The following is a 10,707-nucleotide window of genomic DNA, read 5'->3' on the forward strand; positions in this document are numbered from 1 at the left end:
ATAAAATAAAATAAAATAAAATAAAATAAAATAAAATAAAATAAAATGAATAGTCTGTTCTAAATATTTTATGTGACTTGAGCCATATTTATTCCTTGTGTACATATACTCACAATCAAGGTACAGATTAGTCCCAAAGACTTGTAAAACCGATAGTAGAAAAACTCCCACAGCAGACTGCTGATCAGGACAATTGTCAGTATAGTTTTGACCCAGCATGCTAAATGGGAGACTTGAGGCATAATCATTATTTATTTACATAAAAATCTTCAAAGCCAATATTCTGTGCTATCAATTCACAAATGCTAACCAGATCATTCTAAAAAAAAAAAAAAAAAAAAAAAAAAAAAAATAAATTTTTTAATTTGGTGGTGATTTACATATGTCCCTATATGGTACTAAATTAGAAACTTAAATTACTTTTCATATTCATTTAAAAAGAAATAGCATGTATGTATTTCAAGATGGAGGAGGTGATCACAACAAACTAAAACCACACACTTAAAGCATATGCATACGGGTTTTATTCACATGTCAATTTATGTGAATTCTTTTTAAGAAATGACTTTGTGGTATAGCTTCTTCACAATTTTCCTGGACATGTTTATCATCTGTGTGAGCACTAGTGGTCCACTTTCTCCTTAATGAACCTAATATAATTGTGCACAAGGTGAGGACAATAGCAGTTAGCCTAACCATGGAATGAGTGGATCTGTAAAATTAATTGTATACAATGAATCTGGATCTTCAGCTGTAGTGGGTGAATTTGTCCTCCTGAAGTGACCTCTGTAAATAGTTACAAAACATTTCTTTTAACTCTACACCAAAAAAAAAAAAAAAAAAAAAAAAAAAAGGCTATAATTACAAGAGGAGAATGATACAATTCTAAAAATGTAATCAAATTGCTGCTCTAGTGGAAGCAGAAGTAGAATTCCTTTAAAGTAATCTGTGTGAAGTTACAGCTTCAGCTAACTTTCTCTTTGTACCAGAACTCTCATTTGAGAGAAAGGGGAGAAATTATATTATATGGGGAAAAGGGCTGTTTTCTTACAAAGAAAAGAGTGACAGACCTGTCTGTGAAAATAGTAGAAAAACTCTCCTCAATCTAAGCAAAGATTTTGCTGGCCTCCAGTGGAAAAAATAAAAATAAAAAAATCAAATTAATAATTATTCAGTGTTTGGGATTTAGAGCAAATGACTTAGTCAAATGGAATGCTTTTAAAAAAAGCTAGTGCAAACAAGCAGTATCACAGCAACAAAAGTGTTTGGATAGCGTAATTTTGTAGACATGTAAGGTGTACGTCCATGTCTGCCAAGGGAACCGGGAGAAGCCAAGAGTTCCAGTCACCACACTGGGAACCCAATAGAGAATATAGAACTTTAAAATTCCCCTGCAATGACTGCCTGTCCTAGGAGATAATTAAGACATACAGGCTGCTGTGTTGTGATCAGTTCTTAGGGACAGTTGAGTATCTGATGCTGGACATGTCCATAAATGTGTAGTAAATAGTCTCAAACTCCACCAAGATTCACAGATTATTTCTCTACCCTCATTATCTGGGAGTCCAGATTCAATAAGCATGATTAGATAAAGCATGATGAATGAAAATATGCCTGAGTTAGTTGTGGCTCTGTTCAGAGGAGAAGGGATGGAAATGTTGCTGTGTTTTTCTTAGGTGACAGCTTTCATACTATTATGAGTTCATACATTCATTCCTCCTCTTCCTCAGGGCTCAATGAGCATTTATGTACTCTGTGCAAATGAGAAGAGATTCAGGAGGAGATCAGGAGAGAAACCATTCTTACTCATACGTTACTTTTTGATGCCAGGACAAGGAAAAGAACATACACATCTGGATCTACCATATTCTCACTTCCAAGGTATGAGAAGGTAAGAAGGTCTAGGCAGGTACACAGGCACTCAGGCCAACCTGGAGATGTGAATCCAGATGGGAAGATAATGGTTTTTACAACCCAAAATATTTTCTTCTTCTCTCTGCAACATTTGGTATCATTAAATATTCCCAGGATCAGGACAGTGACTCTCTTCAGTGCCACCACTACTTTAGCACCATAATGCTGCCCAGAGGCCCTATGGCTCACCCATCTCTTGAAATATTTTAGGGCCCAAGATGCCCTTAAAAACCTTAGAATCTTCAGCAGCTACCACAGAGCCATAAACTTCACTTGCTGGCCAGAACACAACAGTTAGTCCATGAAACAAAAAGTCTTATGCTACCCATGTACTTCCTTAGTTTCTTCTTCTTTCCTTGCTGGAAAAAAGACTAAAGACAGCTATCCTGTCTTAAAAGCAGAATGGGCAGCATTTTTAGTAACATCAAATAACTATCTTGCCAGAGTTCACAGAGATGGTTAAGTAATTAAAATATTCACCTGAAAAGTAAATTTTTCTTCCATTTTCACTTTTTTTTTTTTTTTTTTTTTTTTTCTTGTCATAATCCAGTAATCTAAGGTTGTGGAAAATAAATAAATAAATAAAAATCGAAGGATCCATATCTGAATGTCCCTGATGTCTTCAGATGGAAAATAATTACTGTTGTGAGGGCCTTGTTTTCAACTTCAAAGAGTTTTAAATTGAAAGTATGTTTGTTCCATTAGCAATAAAACATGTTAACAAACAAAAATGTCTCAGATAGTGATAGGCATTCTTAATGTACATAAGATAGGCATAAGATAGGAATGCTGCATTCCTATCACTGTATGACAGTGTAGATGCTTTAATGGAGAGGGATAGAATAACTGATCCCTTTGTCAGCTCATTGTATCGATTTTAACAACAGTATTAAAAATAGAGTTAAAATTACTACAAGCTATATGTTATATAATAGTGCTCAATCATTTTTTAAAAAATAAAATTAGGTCATTGAGCAAAGCTGCATTTCAATTGAGTTGTCTGATTAACAGTTTGAATATTGACAAGGAAGACACAAATTCATTGTTAAAATATTATTACTGGTGCATATAAATATAAGAGTGAGGGTAAAAGGAACTGAAAAATACACTCTAACCTTTCCCTTAACTCTTGCCATTTAAAACCTTGTTCTGTAGTATTTGCTACACAGAGGAATCTAAAGAACCTCTCTATAGGGTCTTCAGAAGTGGATAAAGTGATTTAGTAGGGAATATAGGCAGTAGCAGGGTGGAATGTCAGTGAGGATTTAGGTTAATGCCCAGCTTTACAATGGCTCTCCACACACTGCTCCCAGACTAAGCCTATTACTGTGGCGTATCTGGCTTCAAAAAACAGGGAAACATAACATTCCATCAGCTTTTTTCATTATGGAAAAGAGCTGAAGGATTACATGTACGTATATGAAATGAGAAATGTCCCCATTTGATGAATCTTTTGAAAGGTGAAATTTAAATCTTTTCACAAATTCATATCTGTGAGAAGGAACATAACTCTTTATCTCAATCCTTTTCTGCCATTTTAATCCACTAGAAATCAGGTATGAGAAGCAAAAATTTAAATGTTTGTTCTAATAATGAAATAAAACTTTACCACTATTTTGCAACTTTTATCAATAAGTATTTTTAAAATTAATTCTCTAGTGTTTTTTAAAAACTGTTATGGATTATTTGATTTTTCATTTTAATTCACTCTGGTCTGTACTGGAAGTACAGAAGAGTTGATGGAATTTCTTTCAGAATTCAGGAGCCAGATTTTTCTCCTTTAAAATGAAAGCAAGAAACCCTAGCCATTCTCATTCTTCCATAAAAATATGGCTTTGCATTTGTAAATAGTGACCAGTGCAAATGTTCATAGCTAAAGGACTGTGTGCTATTTTCCATGCTCTACATGAGCACAGCTCTGTTGACTTCCTGATTTTACACTGGTAGGTAGAACAAAAGGAAGAGCTGAAAGGTACTGTTAGCAGTCCTTTGCTTTCAAAACTTTACTGAAAAGGGATGTCTGACCAGATTCAACCAGCTAGACCCCAGTTTGCCTTTTCAGTCAGTACATTAGTTTCTTCTTAACAGCTCTTAACTGGGCCAAATTACACTTGCTTATCCCCACCTCATGAGAGATATTGCAATGGATATTTACATTCCTAGCATCTGTGGTTCAATTAGGTACCTACATTGGGATAAGATGAGCCCAGACGTATGAAAGCAATACGCTAGAGGCTTATAGCCAGTAGATACTTATGAACTAAACACCTAGAATTAAGTTATGCATTAGCTCATTACAATCAGCAGCATTTCTAAAATCCTTATTTAACCTCTATTTATTTTTTTTTCCTTTAAATTCATTTTTCAAAGAAAAAACTCTTAGTATTTGTGTTTGTGTATTTCTTGTTAGTGTCAGTATGCATGTAGGCCTAATAACATTTGAGGGGTTTGGGTTAATTGATTTTGCTTTTGATGGGAAGATGAAGAATACCTATAGAGGCCTTCCAATACCTAAAGGGGGCCTACAGGAAATCTGAGGAGGGACTCTTTATCAGGGAGTATAGTGATTTGACAAAGGGTCAATACCTTTAAACTAAAAAGGGTAGATTTAGATTAGATTTAAGAAATAAAATTTACTCTGAGGGTAGTGAGGCACTGCAACAGGCTGCCCAGAGAAGCTGTGGGTGCCCCATCACTGGAAGTGTTCAAGGCAGGTTGGATGGGGCTTTGAGCAACCTGGTTTGGTGGGAGGTGTTCCTGCCTTTGGCAGGGGGGTTGCTGTTAGATGAAGAATCCCTTCCAACCCAAACCATTCTAAGATTCTATGATTCTATAAGAGGAGGAGGGAAGACCTAGTAGAACATTAGACCAAAAAACAGTAAAACCATAAGCAATGGACAAACAAGAGACTAAATCCTGAACATGTGTTGGAGATAGTGAAACACCTTCCCATCTGCTCTTCTCTCTCTGTAAAAAAGTAGAGTTGTGTAATAAAGGAAACATCTGGATTAGAAAATATAATTCCCAAATTAGATCACCACAAATCAGTAGTTAATGAAATACTGGGCTCTCCTCAGTGTTGGAACAAATTATTCATTTCCAGCTAAAATTGTGGGGTAATATTTTCTCATCTGGATGGAATGTTTTGCAACAATTATTTGTTTTATTTGCATTTATTCCCCTTTTATATCTAAACTTTTAGTCCAGATTAAATTAACTAGTAAATGAATTTCACATTATGCTTCAGTAAAATTTAGTTGAACATTTGTAGAGGTTAAGATTTAATCTAAAAGAATGTATGTGGAAGTCAAATGTTAATGTTTATGCAACTGTACATACCTCATAAATTCTCTGTTGTAGCACCAACAGCACACGTGGTAGTTTTTTACCTTTCTCTGTCTGTTTAGGAGAGTTGCATTTGTCATGAAAATTCCTGTTCCCCGCAGGAATATTTCCAGTTCAGAAACAATGTAACAGACCAACTTTAATTGTCACGGTTCAAATGAGCACAGTATTCCAAACAACCTGGTTAAACACAGATTACTCAAGCATCAGTGAGACAGAAACAAATGAGTAATTGGCACAAATGGCATAAATGGAGTAAATAATAATAATAATAACACAGCTGTAGGGTTTTTCTTTAATAATTGTCCCAGACTCTTCATAGCAAATATATACTTTGGTTGTTGATGATTGCTCAGCTTTTAGTTATGCTTGTTAAATATATATATATATATATATAAATAAATAGCACTCTAGTAAATTTATCAGTAACAGTGGGATGTCTCACTTTTGTGCAATTTTATAGAATAGTAGCTTATAAACATCACCAATCACCATAAAGATGTTAATGTAATTGACCTCATTGCACAAAAAAGTTATATTTTTGCAGGACTTCAGTGAGCTGCAAAGGTTGTACAAAACCGTTCCATCACTTATACCCTCCAAAACATGGCACACATCTCAGGAGCATATTGAATCTCTCCCTCACTTGCCTCTAAGGCAAATCAGTGTCGTTCTGTGACCAAGGTGTTCACTTTCTGCCCCTCTGGACTTGCCAGTCAGTCAGTCAGACCTTTAATGTCTAATTTTGTTCCTGATCAAGATCTGTGTTTACAAGAACAGAAAGGAAAATTGTGAGGGTGGTGACAATAATAGTTATCACAGGAATGCATAGCTGCTGGAGTCCTTATTTAGTTCGGGAACAGGCCAGACCATCACCATAACTTAAAAGCAGTCATTTTAAAGACTCTGAGGTAAGGTCTATTTCTCGGCCCAGAGCACTTTATCTCTGATACTGTTGGGATGAAAGAGATTATGTTGGCCTCTGAAGAATTCCATATGTGAATTAATTAGCAGACTGACCTTTTTTTTTTCTTTCTTTTTTTTTTTTCTTTTTTTTTTTTTCTTTAAGATCTGGGGAAGTACTTCTGTAAGTTCAACTATATCTGCAATGTGAGAAGACCTTGTAAAAGTAAAGATAAAGAGTAAAGAAATCAAGGAAAAAAAGAAAAGAAGAGTGCAAAATGTTTTTAAAAAGATCAAGGAGCATTAAAATATATCAGTAATTTTTAAGCTGGTGTACTGAGTAGAACCTATACAACCTGTAAAACTTAAAACTACATGCATATAATAATCCATTATAAATATAAATAATATAATTTACCATGTGCTTATACTTTTAAGATTTCATATCTTTAAACTAGTACCCCACAACTAGACAAATATTCTGTCTGTGCAAGACTCTTGTGCAACAATTGAATAAGCAAATACAAAACCATCAAAGTGAACACATATATCAACATGACTTTCCTCTATTTATGGGTGTTTAGATAGTTTAAATGCATAAAATAATCCTTATATTAGGCTTTTGGAATAAATTAATTAGAGCAGAAACCGTGATCTATGAAATGAATTATCTGGCTTTATGTCATTACTTTATCATCATATTGTCACAACATTCATGCTTAATTGCATGTTTATATTGTGTCCTTGTTGTAGATGGAATGTCTTAATGAAAGATACTGTTGCATTAATTCATTTTTTTTTTTTTTAGCCTCATTTTTTTTTCTTTCTTTTGCTTTACTGGATCAGATGTGGTCATGTGGTCAAGAGACTTTTCTTAGATAACAGTTCAGTCTTGAAAGAAATTCAGAGGCAGGAAATGTTTGCTGGAGAAGGCAGCTGAAAGGCCACTTTTGCATATTCTCATGCTGCAACACTTGGTGTTTCCATTCAAGATCAAGGGGTGTTTCCTACTGTTTTGGGCTCGTATTAATTATTCTGTACATCTGTTCCTCTCAAACAGAGAGCACAGATGTGAATGGTTGTAGAAAAGGCAGAAGAGGGGTGGTCTACAAGTATTTTAAATGTGTACTAGTCCTTCTCTTGGCAGGTAAACTATTCCAGTATTCTCCTTACTTTTTATTAAGCTAAAGGCAATAGGGATCAGGCTAAGACTGGTTTTCTTTGACCCTGCTGGAACTGTAACCTCTGGAATTTACATTTTTCTTATGACAGTATTCTCTAGTGAGCAATAACACATTACTTTCACTGAACTGTTACGCCACCACTTTCTAATCTCAGCTCTACAATGGGCTCTGCCGTGTATAATAAAAGCCTTCTCGTAATATTACAATCAAGTCAAACCGACTTGATACACAAAGGAAATGGACAGAAAAATCTGCCTTATGTAATGGTTTCATATGTAATTAATTTTTCATAGACTGGATTTCAGCCACAATTACATCATTTTCTCTATTTTGTTAAATCCCTGTTGACATATCAATAACTTTCTTCCACCATGGATAGACATTTCTACTGCGGCTGACTGGCGTAGTGGTATTAATAGTGTTTTTGAAAGTTGTTGGATAGAAAAATATGTGTACAGTTGACCACAAAACAAACAAACAAATAAATAAATAAAAGTTTTTCTTCAAAAATGGAGATGTGTCAGAATCATTCTGTGCAGCACTGTATGAGCCAAATTGACCCAGAGTGGAATGACAGCTCAAAAGCTGAGAAGAGAACACATTTCCCAGATCATCAAGTGGCTCATGAACAGCAGTCAATGGTAGACAGCTAAAATTCAGTTTCCCTTTCTGCTTGGTTTGTGCCATCAACTTCAGTTTAATTTAGCTAAAAAGCACCAACTTCCTGACTGCAGAATAAACTGCTGTCTCTTAGGTAAATATGTTTCTCCCATCTTTTCCTTCTCCTGCTTTCCTCTTTTTCTCTCTCATCAGTTTCAAGACTTTTTTTTCATGATGCAGATGAATGAACACTATAAACATCTTATAGTGCAAAAAATCCAATTGTAAAGAGATCTGCTTGTCAGCATTAAAAGATTTGAAAGATTTTCTTGCCAAGCAACTGACACAGAAATCTGAAGAAAGATGAAGAAATCTGAAGAAAGACAATGTTCAACTCATTTTTAATCTATTTTTTGTTAATTCCACTTTATAGGCCTAAGTAATTTTTAAGACTGCTAGGTCTTAAATTATAGCTTTTCTACAATGTGCACCTCTGATGGCTGAGAGAGTACCAAGCCATGTCTATTTTTCTGACCAGCACAGCAGAGTTATTGCTGCAGGTTCAGACAGAGCAGAGTTGTGCCAGGTGGCATGTACTCAAAGTCATTCACTGGGACACAGGACCACATTAATGCAAAGGTGTTTTGCATACCTGAAACAACTGAGAAGCCTCTTACAGCATTTTCTAGTACCAAAGGCAGTCATCAGCCCAGAGGTCTATTAAGACTTTTTTTTTTCACTGAGAGAGAAAAGAAGAAACATTGACACTTAAAAAGGGTAATGCAACCTGACCCATAGAAAGAGGTGGTAGAAAGAATCAGTTAACAATTTTACTGTTTCCATGTTTTGAAATAAAACAGTAAGAGCACTAGAAACAGACCACCTACCAAAATGGTGACTGTGACACATGAGCCAGAGATTGCAGTCTGACTGTGCTACAGTTGAATGGGAGGAGATCCTCCTGTCATCTCTAAGTTAGTGCAATATTTCAACCAGTTTTCAGAGCTTAAATAAGTTCAATGTGCAAACTGTGTTTAAAAATGGTTCATGACTTCACACTAGCTCCTTCTCAGAAATCTATTTTATCTGGCAATATTCTTGCTTTCTGAAAATATTATCAGTTTGGCACTTTGAAGGGGATATTATTTTTGGCACATTTCCTGCAGCCAACAACAGGATGAGATGCAGCGATGCTGCCAAGCAATTTAACAAATCAATTCTGCTTGCAGTTGAATATCAGTGTTTGTTCAGGATTTTATCTCTTTTCAGTAGCAAAAGAAGCCATGACGTTCTTTTTTAGACAAACACTCTATAGATAAGATGATAACCTCAAACCTACAGTAAGAATGCTGTCTTCATAGAATAAAAGATGTCTTAGGCCTCCATATCACACAAGACCTAAGTATTAATAACATTTTCAGTAAGAGCCCTGGATTTTAACTTGGTGAAAAGTGAACTGGGTACATGCCATGCTCAGAGTGAGCAGTCAGATTCCTCTATTTCCATAGTCGTTCCCTTTATCCCCTTTTCTATAAACTTCACCAGACCCTACTTTTGAAACAGCACAAAAAAAAAAAAAAAAAAAAAAAACTTTTTTTTTTTTAATTATTTTCTTTTCACATAGTCTCTGCCACTGTATTCAGTCAGAACAAAGCCACAATTTTTTATAAAAGGAGAAACAGCACTGGGGACAACCTATTTCTTTACTAGAAGCTTCCCTGTGCATCAGAGCTCTATGTAAGTGATTCATGAAAGATCAAGCAAGCACAGATACTCACTTGAATAATGAGACCTGACCAGCCAACACTGCACTGTTAACAATTTGACTTCCAAAAATGAATTTCAGGAGTTACTTCCTCCTGTTCTCTTCCTATGCAAACATCAAAACAGAGATCATATGTCTGATTTTTCTTAGATGATTCATTTTGATTTTACCTGTGAATAAAATATAAAGTGCATCATGATAGCTGGAGAAATATTTTACTTTATGCTCTGTAGAGTATGGTCATTTCCATTTAGTTATGCACATAAATTTAAAACATATGTTTCAAAATTCAGAATAGGTAACTGGGAGATCGTTTCATATTTTTCAGTATGAGTGGTGCTGTCTGAATTGTGTGGTTTGTTTAACATACTACTTGAATTGGTAATATTAATAAATTTAAGACCAACAAAGCCATCACAGTATTTTTGTGCATATGAAAAGTACACAACAATTTTTTTTCTCATTGGTAACCATTGAGATGACCCAAAGCTACAAAGTATAAATAAGGATTCCTACCATTGAAAAGCTTACTCAGAAAAATACTAAAAGGCATAACTGATGCAGGATATTTAACTCTCACTATGCTAAGAATTAATATATATTTTTTTCTGTCCCATTCTCTGTCTTCTACAGGGAGCCCAGGTCATCAACATGTGTCTCCAAGACTGGTGCATCTGCCAGAATTTTGGGTTTTATAATCATGGAAAAAGTCTTCAAGACAAAACTGCTAAGGCCTGATAGGACCCACCTGTCTTGATTCAGGAAAAGTTTTTTGGCTCATAAGCTATCAAGACTGACTGAGAGGGTTTTAAACTAGGATCAGTGAGGGAGGGGATACCATTAGGAACCCTGAGCTTAAGCCAGAGTATGGTGCGGCAGTATCTGAGGGTGGCAAAGCTAATGGGAGCATCTGTTCCACTCCAGGGAGCACATCCTGAAATACTCATATACCAACACACAAAGTATGAGGAAGAAATGTGGAAAAAAAAAAAAAAA

General features: G+C 35.2%; 1 long non-coding RNA gene across 1 annotated transcript in view; it reads left to right on the forward strand.

Annotated features, from left to right (window-relative positions):
- LOC118178539 overlaps nt 1–9,187 on the forward strand; it is a 17,055-nt gene extending 7,868 nt beyond the window's left edge. Inside the window, exons 2-3 of the long non-coding RNA XR_004756186.1 lie at nt 8,626–8,634; nt 9,176–9,187. This is a non-coding gene — a long non-coding RNA (uncharacterized LOC118178539). The remainder of the gene's footprint in view (nt 1–8,625; nt 8,635–9,175) is intronic.
- Nucleotides 9,188–10,707: the final 1,520 nt, after the last annotated feature.

This window comes from Oxyura jamaicensis, chromosome 1 (assembly GCF_011077185.1).
Source record: "Oxyura jamaicensis isolate SHBP4307 breed ruddy duck chromosome 1, BPBGC_Ojam_1.0, whole genome shotgun sequence".
In the NCBI taxonomy this organism is placed as follows: domain Eukaryota; kingdom Metazoa; phylum Chordata; class Aves; order Anseriformes; family Anatidae; genus Oxyura; species Oxyura jamaicensis.